Here is a 21,218-nt window from a genome sequence, read left to right as displayed (position 1 = left end):
TTTCCAAACTTTTTAAATATTACTTTTACTGTTATTGCAATAAAAAAAACACATAATACAGTGATATATTGCCCATCTGGAATTTGGAGTTGACATTTTAAGTTTTCTGTAGCTTCTTGTATTACCGATTAGCGTAATGGTTAGCATTACTGAAGCTTGATAGGATAGGAAAGAGCAACTTAAGTCGTTCAGCCTTTCTACGGCCTTCTGAAGCCGGATCTGGGTTAATTTGTTCCTTCATTAATTCAACAATATATCCTAAGGGCGGGAAGCACTGCTGTCCTGTGGCAGACAGACATTTTTCTACCTGAAAACGTCCCAAAACAAATGACCAAAAATACAAATTAGCTAATTGCTAATCACCTGTTGTTGTCTAATTCTCTGTTGTATGAATGAACATTTGTAGACAATTTCTTACAAGCTTTGGGCTCCCCATGACTTTTGTCATGAAAGGATCCAATTTTGAGTTTCCAACCAGCCGGTCGCCAGTCAGAGCAGGCCAAGCCAAGAAGCAGCTGGAAATGACCGATTCTTGGTGCATCTCTGGTTGCCATGATTTTTTTTATTGGTTATACAGTGGAAAGAAGCATCTTTTTTAAGACTTCTGATTTGTTGGTATTTACACACACAATCATCTCTTAGGATTACAGATTGTTTAGACAAGGAGAACGTATCCAGTTGTGTGAACTAAAAATACTTTGTCGATGTCATAAATCAGAGATTTGCCGACTGGTTCAAGGAAATAGAAAGGCAACAGTAGCTAAAATACCAACTTGTTAAAACCAGGATTTACAGAATAGCATTTCTAAGCACACCATGCATCAGGGACCACCCTGGGTTAGACTCCTGTCCTTGTCTCTAAAGTGGAGGCTGGTGGTGGCGTAGCTTTAACTTAGTTCTTGGCTTAGTTTGGAGCCTTAGATATAAGCTGATGAAACAGCACCCAGTTGGAGGCCTTCCTTTAGCTTTCTCTCATGCTTTTCCTGTGGCTTTCATGTTGACAGAGCAAGAGCTTTGGCAGCAAATTAAACATGCATTCTGCCAACTTAATAAATGAAAAACTGCATCATTCCTCTGAGCTGCAGTTGGGGCAAACTCACTAACACCGCAAGGTTTGCCTCTGAAACATGTTTAAAAAGTCCACAAAGGCAAAAGGATTCAACACCTTCAACGTGGAACACACCGGAAGGTGTTGAATGCTAAATGATGCAAAGATTCAGCGAGCCACAGCCCGGCTAACACAGTATCTAAAAGATAAATAAAGATATTCACAGGGCTGCTGATAAGTTATTTGAATGTGATTCAATTCCAACCAGCACTGTTTTTTTTCCAACCCATCGATGACCCATTTAATATTGAACTCAGCATAAAAGTTGCATTTTGCTAAATTAATATCCACATTTGTTTGTTTTGCTGTTGTAATGTTTCGTATTAGAATCAATTTCACATCACATAGCTGAACATTTTCATTCAGTGGAGGGATTGAGCTCTGAAGCCAGTTCTGAAAAGCCCCCTGTGAACATATTCACTGTTTCCTCTTTATCTCGTGACACCGTCTGGTATTGATTATGGCAAACATATCAGCTCCTTCATCGGTTGGCTTAGATTTACTCCTTATTGTTGCTGACAATTCTCCGTGGAAGTTAGGTCTTAGCCTAATGGATGTTTTGGAAGATGAGCTCAATTGGAAGAGTTATTAGGTCTCTTTCCAGGGTTTTATTAAAGCCCCTCCCCCCCATCCACCCAAAAAGGAAAATAATCGTAATAAAAAAGGTTGGAATATTTCCCTCCCAGAATAACAAGTGGCTGGATTGGTAAAAGGCAGATAATATACGTGTGAGATTGATCAGTGAGTGGCGACCCCATTATCTCCTGAGATGTTAATTACACTGTGCTCAGCTTGCATGTCAAAAGGCAGATAATTGAAGAAGGTAAAAGATGTGGCACACTTTATTTATGTTCCCACTTGCTGCTTGAAGATTTGCTCTTTCTGGTATGTCCCCGTTTCTCCACATCCTTCTCCTCCCGCCTTCGTCGTCGGCGGACGTATTTATTGTTGGGTGATATCCAATTATCACGGTTGATCATTTTTCGGAGTTATTATTCGCGGTCATCAAAGTGATGAATGCTCTGTCCAGGTCCGCATTTCTACACAGAGGGCTTTAAAATCCCGAAATGATTAAATGGGAGTAAATGTATGCCTGAAATTACCTACATTTAAGTGTGATGTGTATATCTTGTCTCTTATTAAGGCTTTTTAGTTCAAGTGTCTTTCACAAGCATTCTCTCCCCTTGAACATTTTCACATTGTCTTAGCGTAGAAGCAGAAAGCTTTGTTTGGATTATATGTGCTAGCCCAGCACAAAGAAATGCATGCGGTGAAGTGGAAGGAAAAGGAAATCATAAAAAAAAAAACAAAAAAAAAAACGTGCGTACGTTTTATTCTGTTCTTTTTACTCTGACAGGCTGGAATAAATCCATTGCATCCAGTTGCCTTCAAAAGTCACTTAATCGGTGAATACGGGTCACGTTTTTGAAATTTAGTCTTTGCATCAATAAAGCTTTTCTGGTGAAAGATGGCGGCGGCCGTATCATGCTGGAAACAGCAGAAAAACAGATGGTGGCTGAATATGGGGAATCGCTGGTAGAAACCCTGCTACAGGCTGCAAAAGACGAGTCTGAGTCAGAGGCTCAGCTTCTGACCCCAAACATACATCTGGACCTAAAATCCAGACCAGAATCGGTTGCACAACTTAAATTAAGGTTTGTAGAAAATAATTACTTCTGTTTGACTGAGCCCGAGCTGTTATGAGAATAAGGATGAGGGAAAAAACCCAATAGGGTAGTTCACGTGTGACGTCCCGCGTGACGTCAGCGCTACATCCGGGTCCCGCTGGTAGGCAGAAAACAGTACTGTTCTCGTCTACTACATGACAAAACGGGTGATTTAGAGCGTACTTTTACTTCGTTTATTTATGGAATCTAAGCAATGCCTACGACTTGTTGTGCTCCCGGTTGCACACAGAGGCATTCCAAATCGTTGGATGTATGTTTCTGTCGTTTACCGAAGGAGGAAGGACGAAGAAAGAAATGGATATTTTCAATGAAAAGAGCGCAGGCAGACACTCCCAATGGACTGGGGGGGCATCGTACTACGACAGAATTTGCAGTCTACACTTCATCTCCGGTAAATACAACTTAATTCTGCTCTAGTCATTGTTCTACTTAAATAGCGGCGGAGGGTACACAGATCGCTACACGGGCCGGAGAAGCGGTAGCAGCAGCAGCCAAGCAGCAGCGGCGGAGCAGGCAGCGGCTGCTCTGCCAGTTCACGGGCTGCGGCAGCAGCCAGCGGCTGCTGCGTAAACACTACACGGGCCGGCGCCGCCGGCTACACGGGCCGGCGCCCCGGCCCGGCTACACGGGCCGGCGCCGCCGGCTACACGGCTACACGGACCGGCTAGCCGCCCCGGCCCGGCCCGGCCCGTGTAGCCGGGCCGGGGCGCCGGTCCGTGTAGCCGGGCCGGGGCGGCTAGCAGCAGCTAGCAGCAGGGGCTACAGCCGCTGCTGCTGCTATTACGCCCCGGTTCACGGGCGCTAGTATTTCTGTGTTTACGCTGCAATGTCGCCGACACCGCCACCCATTTTAACAAGACAAAAACACCTAAATAATCCGTAGTGAAATTTTTTTTTTTTTTAACCTACCGGGCCTCTGCTGAGACGCGGCCTGTGTCCGACGCCGCTTTGTGCTGTTGCACAAACATGTGTGAACAACATCCATCCATCCATCCATTTTCTGACCGATTAATCCCTCATGGCGTCGCGGGCGTTGCTGGAGCCTTTTTCCCGATTTAAAATAATTGTAGCCGTCCAGTGGTTTCATGCTTTCGTGCTCTCTGTCTGTACTGGCCTGCCATGTTTATAAGGCAGCTGTATATGTCATGGTACGGAGCGCTTGGCCAGCATTTCACAGACTCGCTCCGTCCCTTCAGGCTTTTGCTGTGTGGATCTGGCAATCTGATACCATCAACCATCAACTTACTCTTAAAACGATCTTGTAGTACGTTATCTAAAGAAGAAAAATACGCGGAGAACTCGTCAGTTTCTCTGTTTGCGTCCGCCATTGTGTTCGCCTTTTGCCTACCAGTCGGGCGCGCATGCGCGAAAAACCCGCCTCAAAACAATAACAATGAACTACCCTATTAAGTCTGTTGATGTGCAGACTTCTGAGACAGAGCCCAAAATACAGGAGTTCTACAGGTATTGGCTCATGGGGGCTAAATACAAATGCATGCCACACTACTCAGATCATTCTGAATGTCATGTGTACTTTCATTGGTTTATCACAGAAAATGCAATTTGAATACACTGAGGTTTATGGTAATTGTGTAATAAATGGTGAAAAGGTTTAAGGAATAAATGTATCACAATTTTCCCCTTAATTTCCAAATAGAAGAACTCATTGATTCAGATGTAGAAAATACACAATAACCCCAACAACAAATAAAGAAAAGAAAACAAGTTGGGTTGCTGTGCAAAACCCAATATAAGAACCCTTTTTATGCATGAATCTACCTTTTTTTAGGTTCTGTGCTGTAGTGAATTCTGCAGCTGGACTTGTGAATAATGAAAAAGGATGTGAGACAGAGGATGGAGCGTTCTCTGCTGCTAAGCTTGTAGTCCACTGTGGTCCTCTGAGAAACACTCTGAGGCCAAAAGGGTGCAGAAGCCACCAAAGGCACTTCTTCCTTTCTCTTTTTCTAACATTTACGTGCTGAGCGCTGTTCTCCCCCCCCCCCCCCCGCCACCTGACAGGCACCGTGTCTGTAAACTTCCTATTGACAGAGTTTACGCCTGAGGGGACATTTTGTACTTTAAAAAGGAACAGAAAAAAAACAACTCTTGTTTGTCATTTCGTATATAGAGATAGCGTCATAACTTGTTTCCTGTGGTTTCTTCTGATGTCTCGGTGTGCTGCAATTTACGAGTCCTGTCTGCGCTACACACACACACACACACACACACACACACACACACACACACACACACACACACACACACACACACACACACACACACACAGCTGAGTGCTCTTCTCTGCTCTGAGGCGTCCTCCTTGCTCCGGCCGGTAAGCAGGCTGCGGTCATCAGTCCTAAAGGACGCATGGACAGCATCATCCTGGATGATTTAGTGCATCACCTGGTGGACGATGTTAAGAAGAGCACAGCATGATGGGAAACTGCATTGCGAGTCTCAGCCCCGTTCAGTTTGATGGAATTGTTTGAGCATCACCTTCAACGACAGATATTTCTTTGTGGTTTATTGATAAGGGACCGAGATTAGAAATAAATTGAATATCTGAAGACTTTTGAAACTTAAGAGGATTTTGTTGGAAATGTTCAAGCACAGCTCTTTCTAGTTGGATTAAAGGATTGAAGTAGTTTCACTTTTGCTTTACCATCTTACTGCTTCATTTGGTCTGACACAGCTCAGATCGGTGTCCATCATTTTTACGTGTTATTCAGCAGAGCAGCGTTAGCGTCACTGAACTGTGGTTTCATTTAGATTTTCAGCCCGTTTGGAGACTTCCACATCTCGACCGCTTTGTTCTATCAGAGATAAAACCTCTGTCATTTTCTTTTCTTTAAATGCTAGTAAGCAATATTTTTACTGTGGCTGTGCAGCCTAATCTGTGCTTGAGGTCTGTGCATTAATGGGTCTTATTGATCTAAACAACATCAGGGGTTGCGGTGATGTTATTAAGGCAGAGATAACTTCTTTGTAATTCCACTCCAACAATATATTAGCCTTTTATTGGTCTAAATAACTTTGGCTTTTAGACAGTAATGCACCAGTAAGTCAAAGCAGCTCTTCATGTCGGCAGGATCTTAATAAAGCATTTCCTCTGGACATCCTGCTGCGGGGGGAGTGAAAAACGGCGGGTTAAAAGGCATGCTGGGAAGTTTCTGTGTCGTCGCTGTAAATTATCTCTCTCCTTTTTGGATGCATAAATAAAGGTAGGAGAGGTTTGTGTGAAGGAAGGGGTGGAGGTCGGAGGGATTGGCTTCTGCTTGCAAGTTTCAGCTGTTTCATGTGTGGAGGCACCTAAAGACAGCAGTGGGTCTTCAAACATGTCTGTCTCTGTCTACTGCATCTAGTTAGTGGCACACCCCTGTAGCATGTGTACTAAACATGTTCACATCACTTTGCTGATTAAGAGGAGCAAAGTTTTGATCTAAGGTGAAATTAGAAAGACAGCGTGGATAAGCCTAACTAGTTATGATAGCAAAATACCTGTTACTGTGGCTGCTGCAGCAGTTTGCTCAGGTTAAAATGAGTTGATTTATGAGCATAGTTCACCAGCTAAACATTCTGAAACGAGTTCTTAACTACAACATCAACTAGTTATTGAATAATTATGTCTGAAATAAAGTATAAAAATGTCTGCATAGAATGTGCCGCCAATTGCAAGTTAGCCTTTAGCAGCTTATTTGCGTCCGTTTATCATCTCCTGTTCTCTTTGCTAACATCAACTGTGTTTTATTATGACTGAATTCTAAAATTAGCTGCTTTTATTCCCCTACTGTATTTTAATACTGATATCATCAAAATGCAAAATGACTGTAAAATAAATCGACTGAATAGTGATCCTTTTAAAGCATTTATGAATACGACCACTTTAAAAATTTTACAAGGTTCGTGTTGTTTTTAAAAAAAATAAATTGCTGATTCTATTTAAACAAATTAGTTGACCAAATTGCTATTTTTGTGTAAATTAAAACCAAAATCTGAGTACTCATTTCAGCTACTTAACGCGTAGGATGGTCTGATGAATATGTTGGGTATGACAGAATGCATGAAGCTGCTGCTTCATCACTCTTTGTCTCTGCTGCAGCTGCAAACCAACCTGAAGACTCCACCCAGGAAAAGAAAAAGGCTTAAAAACTGTTGATGGTTTCAGCGTGAACTTTCAGTTTATATCGTTGAGTTATAAGAGTTTATAACTCACAACTCTAAGACACCATGTAGCCTACCCTATAGATAGCCCACCGCCATGGACTTGATGTAAGGGCTACTAGAATATCACGGTGATGAGCATATAATAAGCATACTCAGCCTCATACTGCACTATGCAGTTGCTCTGTCGGCACTCCTGAAGGTTAATTCTGAAAGTGTTAGTATGGGTCCAACTGATGACAGTCTGTAGCCTGAATATTTCTGCTAATAATTATTGATAACATGGGCGGGGTTTCACAGACAGAGAAATAAAGCATTAAACTTTCACCCCATGAGGAAACAGAGGATAAAACTAAATTCAAGCAACACTGTGGCATCATATAACAGTAACACACCACTTCCTGATGCAGCAGCATGCTGTGAATATGAAAGTAAACACCTTTTGTCCCAATATACTTGCGCTATACTAAAGAGTTAAATTCTTATCGCTCCACATTTAGATCCATCTGCTATTTCCAGTTAAAGTACACATAAGCAATATAAAGTCATATTTCCTCTCTTTGATTATGATATGCACAACGGCTTTCACTTTGTCTTTAGACTGAGCATATTTTCTTTTTATGTAGCTCATGATTCAAATTGAATACCAAGAATGCTTTTTTTCCTGTTTTTTGATCATCTAAAATATTTTGCATTGCACCCCAGATCAAATATAAATTGGAACAGAGATTAACCATCAATTTTAAGAACACAATTCTGTCTAAATGTAAAATTTCCAATCCTCAACTTTAATAAAGTTCATCAGATTTGCAAATAAAGCTGGGGAACTTTTGTGTTTTTGAAGCATATAAATGTTTCTGCATGAGTTTATTCATTTTGTTCGGCTTAACTAAGATCAGTGTTGTACAAAAGGAGATATGGTGCTCATGCATGTCTCATTTCTCTCCTACTTGTGGTTTTTACAGTGCAACGGGTAGAAAAACACGAGTTGGTGTTTCTTTTATTGTTTAGATTTTGTGCTTCTCTTTGTAATTTTTCCAGTTTTTATCCCTGACATTTATTGTATGCTGGAGTATTAATAATCACACAGCATTTAATTTTAGAAGATGAAATTTACTGTATATTAATTAGGAAAAAGGATGGCTTCAGTAAAAATGTGGAAAAACAGAATACAATTATTTGATTTTTAGTTTCTTGTGTTAATTATTAAATGTAAATAATACATTGTGTTTCTGCAAACCCAAAATACAGATGCAATGTTTCTGCCCTTTCAAGGACGGCAAATATCCAATATTTATATGAAAAAAAAAAAAACCCAAGCCATTCATCTAGCCGTGTGTTTTCAAGGGGTAGGGGGTAGGGCTTCATAATTTGCAGCTATTTAAAGCCTTGGTTTTAGTAATGAATTATTTTGTCACCTCGTCTATGATGAGATTCATCTTTAATAACTGTAACAATTATTTTATTAAAAAGAGAAGCCAACACATTACGGCTATCTCGGCAAGGTCTCAAGCTGGAAGGAATTCTCATTAAGAGCATTATATTACCCCGGTGTGCTTTCAGCTGGATGTCCCGCTGAAATTACATTAGGTGTCAACAATTTTTGTGTTAGAAGTAAGCAGCCGTATTTACAGAGGCTCGCTTTTTCATTTGCAGCCTGACACCGGGAGATCTATTAAAAAAGATACTAATGTTCAATCTGATTAAGTCACGTTACAGAAAAACTGTTTAAAGTGTTGACTTTTAATATAAGGCGAGCACTAGGCTGTCATCAACAAAGACGCAATCTTTCATCAGAACTTTTGATAGTTGGAGATTATTTTTGTGATTTATTTAGCTGGCACACACGCCATTCCAAGAAGTGAAATCTCCTCTAATATGAGGATCAGGTTGTTTGTGTCATGATTGATTTATCAGCGTATTTCCATCTACATCCTGTGTTTCTTCTGATGGTTAGCGTGGTGTGCAACATTGTGTTTTGTTAATGGTTCCAGGCCCAGGGTTGCTGCTAATGACATGGTTGTAATTGTTTGTCAGTGTGATAATGTGTGATTTCCTATTTCCATGTGAAGTTGGACATTTGATGAAGGAGGGTTCTTGTCAGGAAGACAAAGTGCTGTCATTTGTCACCAGCTAAATGAGCTTCTCAGCAGACATCCTCTTGATTTTCGTTGCCACTATCACACTCACAGATCCTTTTTTTTGGGCTATTGCCATGATTTCCACAATATTCAGTGCCTGGAATTGAAGGGCGGGAAACATTAATCCTCTCCTTGCTTCTATGTGTGGAAACTCGTACAAAGACAGGGTGTTACGTAGCGTATAAACCACTCAACTTTAGTGCCTTCCAAAAGTATTCCTACCCTTTTGCATTTTGTCATATTTCAACCAACTCTAAGCATGTTTCACTGAAATGAAAGGAAAAGGATGGTTTTCCTTTTTTTGTATTCAACCCATCTTTACTCTAATAGCCCTAAATGAATGTCAGTGTAACCAACTTCCTTCAGAAGTCATGTAATTATTAGTTAAATTATGGAGGACTTTCAATACAATCAGATTAAACAAAGTGCTTTTACAGAGGTTAAAACAAGAACAAAACAGGCACACAGCCATTAACTAACAAAAAAGGCTAAACCGAGTAACGAACATACTAGTTAAACAACTAGAATAAAAGATACTATAGAATATGGGCCTGAAGACCTAATAAAATCAACGGAGCTTTGTGGCTTTATCGTTGCACAGTTTAACCAGTTATATGGAACAGGGAAGCTGAGCTATAATAAACAGAAAGATAAACATGTTTGTCCCTTAGTTTTGTTCTGTGCTGACCTCTAGAAATCTTCCAACTGTATTTCCAGAAAGGAAGAAGTGAAATTACTGAGTTTGGTAATCTTTTATTAGTAGTGTTTGTTTGGATTCCTCACTTCCTTAAACTTGACTTTCTTAAATAGAGAAACGGTTTCATCATCTTCGACAGAAACTAGCTGTTGGCTCGTGTCGCTGCGCTCATTTAAATTCACACCCGCTGTTAACACGTGTCTAAGTGATCAGATCACAAGTGGCCTGCTCTCTGTGTGGGACGTCCGTCCCTGCTTGTGTATACACTGTCAATATTGGTATCTGTTATTTGCAACAACAATATGTCTAAAATTGCTGCAGGTAAAATCTTTGCAAACATTTGCTGGCACATGTAGAGCTGTTTGCTTCATTATTTTTCTCTCAAAGACCGTCACCACCCACTTATGCAAGTCCCTGTGATAGAACGCATAGACGTCGCCAGCACTTACCTTAAAGTGCTTTATCCATGCCCAGCTGGATGAGGGCGGTTCTGCAGGTAGCTCTTCACCATGGCTGCATACCGACGGTCATTCATGCAGCTGAAAAGCTGTGCGGCTATGAGTGTCGTTGGGAGGTGGGAACTCCATGTGCCTGTGGTGCATTCATGCTCATGTTCAGCACTCCTCAGCTATGATCACATCGGCTTTTTCTGCCCGGGGCCGGATACGGTCATTTCACACGTAGTCTTACCCAGTGATCTTTTTGACATTTTTTATGTTGCGGCCAAATACTTCCGTGTATTTTATTGGGATTGTATGTTCTAGACTAGGGGTCTGCTACCTGTGGCTCCAGAGCCACCTCTAGTCTTTAGGCCTTCCTCAGTGGCTTTGCATAACTTTTGCCAAAAGTGTTAAAGACCTAAAAAAAATTCAATATAATGGTAAAAAAGGCTAGTTCTAGCTTTCCTTTGTGTTTTTCATGCTATATTAACACAGACTTTTCACCACAGAGCGGCACTAATGATACGAGAAATTCATTTTTGTTTAGTTTTTCATTAAACCACATGTTCCTACTCCATAAATATGAAGCCTTTCATTTTTTTTACTTGTTTTTCATAAAAGTTGGCCATTTTTCTTTACATATAAATGTGTTAAATTTAAATGCATTCAAGTCAGTACTTTACAGAGGTCCTTTGGGCGCGACTATACCAGCTTTGCCCATCCAGCAGGGGAACTACTTCCCAGTTTTCAAAGCACATTAGCTTGAGCTCAGTCAGATTGAATGTAAACGTCAATTTTCAAATCTAGCAACAGGTTCTCGGGTGGACTTAATTGGATGTTTGCTGAAAAGTTTGAAAATATTCTCAATAGCGTACAACTTTGAGTTGCTTTCTCGTAGAATCCAAAGAAAATACATTGACGTTTGTGACTGTAAGGTGGAAATAAAAATGGGAATGATGCATGAGAGACAGTATCGGTAATATTCTTTGTCAGGCAGTATGCTAGCACGCGCTGTTAAATCATATGCAATCATATCTCTTGTGGAATCCTGCCTTGTCAGTAATATTAAGGGGTTTGTAATCAGAGCATATGAAGGTCAGGGCTGTGGACCAGCCATCATACTCTTTGATTTAGACTCCTTCTGTTTCTGATTAGTTAGAGTCTGAAATGCGGGGTTGGGGGCAGAATCCTCCTGGTTAACCACCTAATTAACCAAACCAGCCAAACAAAGAAGGAGGCCTCCTGGGGAAACCATTTATTGTCACAATTGGCTCCATTTAGGCTTCCAGCTCCACCTCTCTTCATGTCTTCCCTGGTTTAGCTCTGTCTACCGTAGCACACGCGTGTGGTGGGATCAGTTAAATGTAGCCTTTGCTTCCCTAGTATTACCTGGGTCCTTAAGTCGGATGTTTTTTTTTTCCCTTCAAGGACAAATGGTGTAGGAGAAGGCAGATCCCATGTGCAATCCCTGGGCTCTCGCTAAGCAGCAGATCCCTTTTCAGCGCCAGCTGTTCTCTCAGATACACCCGTCCGTGCTGAAATTCTCTTAATATAATTCTCGGGGCTCAGGAGAATAGTGCAAAACAAGCGTGCCAACGAGGAGAACGTTGAATTTTTCATAAGTGGGCTTCGGGCTCGCTGAGTTAGTGGGCAGCGCTCTCATTCATGAGCAGATGTTCAGCGCAGTTACACTCTGCAGTTAATGTGAACTTACTGGCCTCTCCGCCATTGGCTGCAAGGACGTTGGCAGCGATCTGACATCTGAGAATTACTCCCAGTAAAAGACGCAGGCCTGCAAAGCATTGCTCTGGCCTTTTTTAGCCACTGCCTAGCCCAGGAGCTAGATCCTGGATGGGGGGGTGGGGAGCGCTGACAGCCCATCCGTCTTCAGGTCGACAGTGATGAAACACTTGCTACCGTTTGCTCTGGGAATAGAGATGAAATTCTTGCAAAATAAGATAATTTACACAAGTTTTACATGCACTTCTAATAACTGGCTACACCGGCACCACTCAGCGGGCGAACTAGCACCAAAGCACCACGAGGCTCAAGCATCACTTGCTAGAAAGAAACAAACCCTGTGCAGAGGAATTATTGCCTTACCCTTGAAACAGGAAACTCACAGAAGCAAGGCACCTGTGAGGGGGTAACGGTTTGGCCCTGAGCTGAAAGCAGCTGGTGCTGTGGTCAGCCTCCCCAGCCTGGTGCTTCAGACATCTGCATGGCCAGGCTGTCCAGCTGAGGTTTGATGTGGCCATACAGATCTTTAATAGTTTCCTCCTAACTAAGTACAGGGCCGCATGATTTCAGAGCGTACGTGACATCAGGATTAGCAGGCGGCATGCCAATCATCCTGAGTTTGTGTGAAAGTCATCACAGTGAAGTTGTGCTTGTGGGACTTAACTGAGCAAATGACAAGCTCTTGTTTCCTCCGCACATCTCATTTTCACTTTCTAATTGGTCGTTTTCAGGTTGGCTTTACGAGAGCAAAGCTAATTAGTGTTTCTAAATTCAGCTGAAAAAAAAAAAAAAAAAGCCAGCTAACGTGATTGTTCTGGTTTCCTCTGCGGTGTCAGGCACTCAACAAGAAAATAAGACTAATCATTTTGAAAATTGCTCATATATTTAAAGCTGGGAGCCGAGTGGAACTCCTGTTCTCCTGGCATTTTGTTTGGCAGGATCAGGGAGCGGCGGCTGCCCTCTCGCCTGTGTACTCTCTTTGTAATTCACGGGAAGTTTAGACTTGGGGGGGGCTGGTGGAAAAAAAACAAGAAAAAAAACAAAACAATGCGTTATGTTTTAGGTGGGGTTTTTCTGCTTTGATTAGGAACGTCCTGCTGACAGGAGCAGCCCAGCAAGTTTACAGTAGCGGTGACATTGCTGTTACCTTTATTCAAAGCGCTCCAGCTGCAGCGAGCCCTCAGGAAGCCCAGCGCAGGCCCACATGGGCGGCCGGCGGCCCACGGAGAGGGGAGCGGGCCCTGTTTGAGTTGGCCGACGCTCCCCTCTCGGGGAACTTTTGCTGCCTCTGCAGAAAGGCCAGTGGCGTCGGCTGTGGCGGGGCGGCGGTGATTCAGGGGGCAGGATGGGCTTTTTCCACCTCTTATCCCTTGCAGGAAACACATTTTGCCGTTTATTCCCTGTGTGTTTTCAAACTAAGGGAAGGACTTAAGTCGAAGGGGCGTGGGGCACTAAATGACAAAACTCAGCCGGGGAAGCGCTGTAGACTAACATTTAATCATTTTAAAAAGGCAGCTTGTTATAGTGATCAATTAGTTTAAAAAAGTCTTTCCTCTCGTTAACGAAGCTTTAAGTAAACTGCATGCAAACTAAGAACTGGCTTGGTTGAGATTCTCATATAACCTTATTAATATATACACCATTTACAAAACAGGTGCTGATATATGACATGATGGAATCACTTTTATATAAATCTGATAAGACCGTTCTTCTGACTACAGCTATTCTCATTTAATATATTGATACATACTGGAAATGCTCTGATCTCCAGGTTTTTGTGAAGCTCTGCCCTGCCAAGGCCAATTTCTAGGTTCTCTTTAAAATCTATAAATAACCACAAAATCCTTTTTTTTTTACTTTTTGAATGAGTGGAACAATCCTCTGTCTTATCATTACACATTTAAATTAGCCCCAGACAACCCTGTCAATAATTAGGGCCTGCCAGTCATGTGAGGTAAATGTTCACTACGTCAGAATTTTGTTGGAAATGTGTTTCCTCTCATTTTTGATTATTAACTCTTTTTCAAAAAAACTCAAAAAACACCTCAAGCAAGCGTAAAAACATTTTTACAAAATTGAGGAATTTATTTTGAATTTTGCCATTAACATCAACATTTTCTAACGCAACGTCCACACACAATCGTCTCGTAAATCTTTCTTTCCTAAGTCGGCAAAGAATAGCTACGTTTACATGGACAAAAGCAATCGGAATAAAGGGCCAATCTGAATTAAAATGGGTCATATAAACACGCTAATTGGAATATTATGATCGGATTAACCTCAATCAGAATGAAATTGTAATCCAAGTGAGAGGTGTGGTTCATGCCGATTGATAATCCCATCAACGTGCGTATAAACGCTGGTCAGGCTGAAGTTATTCCAAATGTGGCAAACTGATCCGAGTATGCATGTGCGCCCGACGTAAATATGACGTATTTCTGCGTAGGTGAGTGGCAGAAATGCGTCTGGAACCAAAACTGCCGGGGCTAAAAAAAAAAAGCTCAAAATTGTTGTTTACTCAGTAATGTTTCAACTGTAATTAGAACATTGTACAAGTCCAGCCGGGCACTCTGAAGACAAACAAACATGCATAATACTGCTTTATTTACTATTTTCTGTCCTTAAGCAAAGACTAAAGTACTTCTTCTGTGTATATCAGAGTGGTTCTATTTTGAATAAAGCCAGGTGTGTATACACGCACATTATGATCGGATTAATTTATTGTGTGCCCATATAAACAGTACAATCCGATTATTTAATCTAAATATATTTTAATCCAATCGTGAACTTTTGTGCATGTAAACATAGATAATGAGAGCTTGGTTTGGTTCGGTCCGGTCCGGTCCTTCTCTGAAACGCTGATTTTCAAACGGTGGTGTTCTGAAATCAAACCCAGGCACTTCTGGACCCTGATAATAAAATGTCTTTCATTAAGCCAGCTGTCCAGTTAGTGTGTAGCAACAGGTGGGGAAGGGTGCTATTCTTTGTTCATACAACCAGAGAAAAGCCTTCTTTCTCTCCCGTCTCATTTAAAGGACTTTAAACCAGAGCAATGGTTTGAGCACACCTTCAATTCTTAAAGCCTTTGACGCTATTATGGACAAAACATGCTTTTATTTTCCCCTCAGTGCTGTGGGATTCAGTGTTTAGAAACTAGTAATTAAGAAATGCTTGATCTAAGGTTAGGGAGGAGTTGGGTTTAAAATCAATTAGAGCAATTATCAAATGAAGTGGGACTCAGTTCCAGTTGTTGGAATCAGTCATTATTCTCTGAGTCTGGGGAATTCATGTTTGAGATGCTAAAAATGTATCTCCAGATATTTAAAGCCGGGCTCAGGGAGTGAATATTAATTTGAAAGTGACCTGTTTAGTCTTCCTTCGCTGCGTTCCTCATACTTAACTCAGCGTGCAGTAGAGATGACATCAGTGTGGATCCAGAAGGTACAAATGAGTGAGCCGATAGTGGGAAGAAAGCGTTTTGTCTTTTTTCACTTTTGTGGTTTGAACTAATTTCCCCCCTTTTTCTCTTTTTCTCTTCCCCACCCCTACCCCACATATCCTGCCCTCCGCTCACTCTCACCTCTCCACTTCTCCATCTACTGCCTCTGCTGATTGCTCGACCAGCGAGGAGACTCCAGTGGTGACATCCTGTGGAGCCTGAGATCAAAGTAAGTGCTCAGCTCATGAACAGCGAGCAGAGGTGCTGTTTGTGTGCCAGTATTTAGATTTTACTCCCCCCCCCCCCCCCACCTTCTTTTAAAAAGTCGATTTTGTATGAAAATGATTGTGGCTTTAATGCTGCGAGACGATATGAAAAGGTTTTGCATTTTAACCGACTGCACATTTGCTGATGCAGCCGTTCAGTGACATGAGTTTTGAATGGTGGATTCCAGCTGACAGTGACACAGGCCGGTCAGTGGGAGTGCTGCCGGAGCCGACAGTTAAAGGTTAACCATGAACCTGACGAGTGCAGAAAAACCGTAGCCGCCCGGTCCGCTCACGACTATCCTAGAAGTCATTACTCCTTGTGTGGTGTATAAACATGTCAAAAACAAACAGTGATTCTGGGCATTCTCCGCACAGCAAAACAATTTCAAAGCCGGCGGTGTAGTGTAAACAGAAAACATGGCTAACCTTCACGCAGGGAAGACTTCACCTTAAACCCGCTGTTTGTTTTATTGTCCCTGTCGACCTTGGTCAGGTTTGGTTTACATCTCTCCGGTTCTTTTCAGGTCGAGCCAGCGGAGCTATTGTTTACATGTACTTTAAGTACAGTGCCTTGCAAAAGTATACATACCACTAGAACCTATTCACACTTTGTCCCTGCTGACAGGGGTCCTAGGCAAAGCACTTTGCCTGAATTATTTGTACTTTAATCTCTTGGTTAAAAGGGGAGAAAAGGGGAATTTCTAAAGAATTAGAATGTGTTTTGTTTGAATTTATCTCAGATAGACAAAGCTTTTTATATATATATATATATATTTTTTTTTTTTTTTTATAAAATATGTTTTTAATATTAAAAACGGATTTTTTAATATTAAAATTTTTTGTCAAATTTATAGTTCATTTTGTTTTTTGAGTTACTGAGAGCTCAGAGGTAATTGCGGTCTTTTTCAAAAATATGAAAGCTCAATTTCACCATGTTTTGGGCGCTAGATCCCCTCAATAAATGAATAAACACAGCGTTCTCCACCACTTTAACCTGCAGTCAACCTCAACACTGGGTTTGTTTCATGATTGGTGAAACATGCCGTTAATAAATGTTTTGTACTCAGTGTTTATTGTCACAGGAACTGATGGAAAAATGTTGAGATCGGACTTGTGAAACGGAGAACGTAAAAGAACCCTGTGTTTCCTAATCAGGTAGCTGGATATATGGATTTTACTTGGAGTATAAAGTTAAAGGAGCGGAATAAATATGCATGCCAAACGTCTGATTTTTATTTATAAAGAAATGTGAAGTCACCTTGTTGAACGCTGCTGGTGGCAGCATCATGATGTGGGGACAAAAAAAAGCTGATCAAACTGAATGGGAAGATGGAGGGAGCCAAATATACCACAATCCATGATTAAAAAGCTAGTATTTAGCTAACAAAAAAGAATAGGTGGAAATGTCAGTCTTAAAAAGCTTTATTAGTAAAAAGAAAAAGCATGTATTGTCCCTTCACTTCACAGCTATGCACTACGTCGTGTTGGTCTTTCGCTAAGTTTGTGGTCGTAACATGACAAAAAGTGAAACACTTCAGAGTATGAAACATATTTGGAAGACTCAGCGTGAGAGTCTACAGACAAAAGCTTTTAATTAGCATTCAAAGGATCCATCTTCACCTACACTGTTTACACAGTTAAATGTCATATGTGATAAATCAAGCATGAATACTTTCTCCCGTGCTCCTTTCACATCAAGTAATGAATAGCCAGCCTCCTTTCATGGAGCCGGGTCTCTGCTAGCTCTTTCACACTGTGCCGAGGGTCACCCTACACCAGCGTGGACCTGTATTTTTTAATAAAGCACAGCTGCTGAATGATCAAATAGAGTCTCTAATTAAGGCCCGAGTGTACACCCATGTAAAATTCTCCCTGGAATGCTAACAACCTGTGATATTTCCACAGGAATTTGCAGCGCAGGTTTCAGAGAAGGGAGGGGGGGGGGGGACCGGGTGTTTGGGGTTCAGAGCGAGAGAGAGGGAGAGGGAGGGGCAGCATTCATGTGGCAAGCTTACATGTTGTTCACATCCATGTCAGATTGAGGCTAATGAAGGACAGACTGATCCTTGGATGCGAGCCCTAAGCAAATGATCCCTCTTTGAATAAATTAGAGCGCCACAGAAGCGTCGAGCCCCCCCGCTGAGGCTGAACCTCGGCGCGTTGCCTCGTGGTCGGATGAGCCCGGTCGTAATGGCATTCACGGTGTTCGATCATGTCCTAAACCGCTCCATTCTGTTCTTACGTCACATATCTGTGAGAAGCTACATGCCGTGATCATTTCCAGGTCGATACGTCTTCAGAAACAGTTTGATAGCAAACGGAAAGTATGAGTGTTGTGTCATTTGACAATGTAAATGAGCCCTCTGAAATTTTTTCCCCACCCTCTTAGAAGGAATGGCATTTACATAACAGGCTGGGGTTTGATACTGATGCAAATGGTTCATGGAGACAAACCTGAGGTTTTCTGCTCAAATTGTAGGTTTTCTTTTTATCTACTTTAGTTTTTGATCAAAACAATATGGTAATCAAAAATATTTAAATATCATTTGTAAATTCTAGTTAGGAAAAAGCAAGACAAGAACTTTTTCCAAGAAATTGACAGTTCGATCAGCTCGGTGCATGGAAATGAATCCTAAACTTGTAGTTACATGGCACCTTTGAATATTTATAGCACAGACAAGGACACAGAGATGTAACCTCCTAACTTACTGCACCATTCCACTAATAAATACCTTTCTGCTTCTTTAGTGGTGGGCTACTTTCAGCGACTGGAACAGTGTCATTTGATTTTCGCTGATATGGCATGTGTACTTCATAGATGGATGGATTGGATGTATCCAATTAGCCATGGTCATTGCTCCTGTTTTTAAGCTGACGGAGTACATCTTGCTTAGAATATAGCCTTAATTTTTGTAGAGCTTTTTTTTTCATACTTCTCAAAGTACTTTAAAAGCCTATAAAGAGCACACGGTGAAGAATGTACACTGTAGCAAATCAGACAAGAGAGAGGAGTAATTGATTTTCAGTAGGTAATATAAAGGAAAGGAGAAACTCTCATGGATTGATAGTGTGATGTAGAGCTATGCCATTTTTCCTTTCTTTTATCCACCTTCAGCCTTGATTGCGTTTTTGAACCTGTTTTTTTAAGAGTCTCAGTGTGTCGATGCACCAGTCAATCATCCAGGGATTGAAATTGACAGATTTTACTTTAATGAGCTCTGATCAGCGACTGGCAGGTCAGCGCCTTTAAATGTGCTTTGATGCATCCTCTCTGTCCGTTTGAACACAGAGCCTGTGTGCTGTAAGCCACATTTTCTACACCTTCCCAGTAGGGTTCGCTAAACCCCGTTTTTTGTGACTCTGGTACGGCGGCACCAAACACACAGCACATAGGTCCGTGATAGTAAGACGATGGCTCCAGACATCTCAGCACCTCAACAGCGTGTGGCAGTATTTAGAGTTTATCCCCCACCCGTCTTTTAAAAAGTCAATTTTATATGACAGGAGAGGAGGAGATCTGCTGCTTCCTCGTCTGATTAGGTGCTGTACAAAGCGGCTCATCATCACCTGCAACAGTGTTTCTCTGAGTGGACCGCTGTTGGTCAGCGCAGCTGAAAGCAGTGTGAAGAGGAGCAGCTGCCTTAGTATGTGACGCTCTTAATGGGGACAATGTTGCAATTTAGATTGAATACAAAGCGACTTCCTCTATCAAAGAACCGGCAGCACATTTTTATTTCACCTTTCTGTGTTACTGTGGTGTAACGTCTGAATGAACAGGTCAGGCCTGAAAGAAAAGGCCTTTTCTGGGTATCGCTGCATCTCCGGCCTCAGTAGATAACACAGCGCTCTGACGTGGTGCAGCCTTGGCTAGGAGAAGTAATGGCTCGTGGCATAAACTGCACAGATGCACATCGTGCCCACCCCGCCTCCCCCCACGCCCCCTGACCTTCCTACCATGCCGGCCAGTTTGTAAGCTGGAGCCCTGTTTGTAAACATGAAAGCAGGCACGAGAAGCCCGCTCGCCCCGGTGTCGCTCCCCCTCACAGACGGGCAACAACACAACGTGACAAGCAACAGATGTGTCACACAGGCTGAAATCAAATCAGCCGTCCGGCATGGACTCGTGCACACCATCAGACATGTTTGCGGTGATGAGGCAGGGGAGGCAGCGAGCGCTGCTGGCAGATGAGACAAGGCAGCGCCTCTGCTGCTCCCAGCTTCCTGTCTGCAAAAGGACAGGCCTGTTTGTGGGCCGCTTTGACACTCCAGTCACTTTGTCATCTGGGTTGCTCGCTGCTGCTCTGATCATATGTACATATTGCATTCAAAGAGCGTCACATCAGCCGCGTGACAGGTAGGCTCCCAATGAGACAACAGCCAGGGGGGGATGTCCTTTCCAATACACGCGCCAGTACAAACGCACCGAACGCTGAGACCAAATAACATCATTTGACATCATTCTGAACGCTCTCTTGTTGTCTTTTATCAGCGTGGAAAGGATTTTGTAACCAAGTGTCGCTCTGCCGCACAGCAGAGAGGCCTGTTTGCGAAGGGAGACGCTCAAGTCCCGACCGCTCCCTTTGGAGGTCCACTCCTCGCAAACTAGCAGGAAGAGAGCGGCTTCACATGGCGAGCACGTTAATGGGATTCTGTGCTGCCTAATCTGCTGTTTGCCGCTGCCCCATAAACAAATAGTTGCAGTTGAGCCGTGGGGAGAGAAGTGGGAATCCATCATCAGGACGAGTGAATGAATAAAGGTGCTGCAACATCTGCTGGACTACTACAGGCTGTCACCTCACATCTGTTTACCTCTCCGACAGTGTTTATGCCCACAGGTATAATTGAGCGATTTTCCCGAGGGCAGCTGTAACCCTCACCAAGTTATGTTCCAACTTTCCATTAAAGCGTGGGGGGGGGGGGGGGTTGACTGATAGTAATCACGCCCAGCAACTCTGCTATGTAAATACAGCTTATCAGCTTCACCAATTTGGTTAAGTGACACGAACATGGGTGATTCACACATCCAGCTCTGCAGCTCTGACACGAGGCCACACATCGCCGTCATTTATTAAACGCGGGCGACTTACATTCTTAACAAGTACGGATGCAGGAAGAAGATAATCGTGAAAAATGACGCCCCGGTGAAACAATGCTGAGCAGGAAAAAAAAAAATGCAAATAGAAAGTTTTCAGCCTCCCAGGAGGGTAAACTTAACTGTCCGCATTCAGCAGGCCCACTTTATGGAAATTGCAATGAGAATATCTAGATCTAAAACGCACCATTTAAATATTCAAATGTTCACACTAAACAATATAGCTTTTAGTTATGGCTTTTAGTATTTGCATACAACTCTGTTTGCTGCTGTGAGCTGGGGATGATACAGGGCGGGTTGGGGGGGGGGGGGGGGCACTTAGTGGAGCACACAAACAAAGCCTTTGTCTTCTGGCCATAGGGAAATTGCGTATGATAACTGTCCAGTTCAGTTTAAACACTTATGGATATTAGAATGTCAGCGCAATTAAAAAGGAAAAGCAC

General features: G+C 42.4%; 1 protein-coding gene across 5 annotated transcripts in view; it reads left to right on the top strand.

The window, feature by feature from the left end:
• The window catches only part of foxp1b (forkhead box P1b), a 222,015-nt gene that overhangs the window by 35,340 nt on the left and 165,457 nt on the right, over positions 1 to 21,218 (top strand). For all 5 annotated transcript variants that reach the window (XM_036124578.1, XM_036124581.1, XM_036124579.1 and 2 more), the window contains one exon: positions 15,600 to 15,643. The gene's annotated coding sequence lies outside the window, so the exon portion shown is untranslated. The remainder of the gene's footprint in view (positions 1 to 15,599; positions 15,644 to 21,218) is intronic.

Source organism: Fundulus heteroclitus, chromosome 20, assembly GCF_011125445.2.
Source record: "Fundulus heteroclitus isolate FHET01 chromosome 20, MU-UCD_Fhet_4.1, whole genome shotgun sequence".
Taxonomy (NCBI): Eukaryota; Metazoa; Chordata; class Actinopteri; order Cyprinodontiformes; family Fundulidae; genus Fundulus; species Fundulus heteroclitus.
This window is presented reverse-complemented; position numbering and strand designations above follow the sequence as displayed.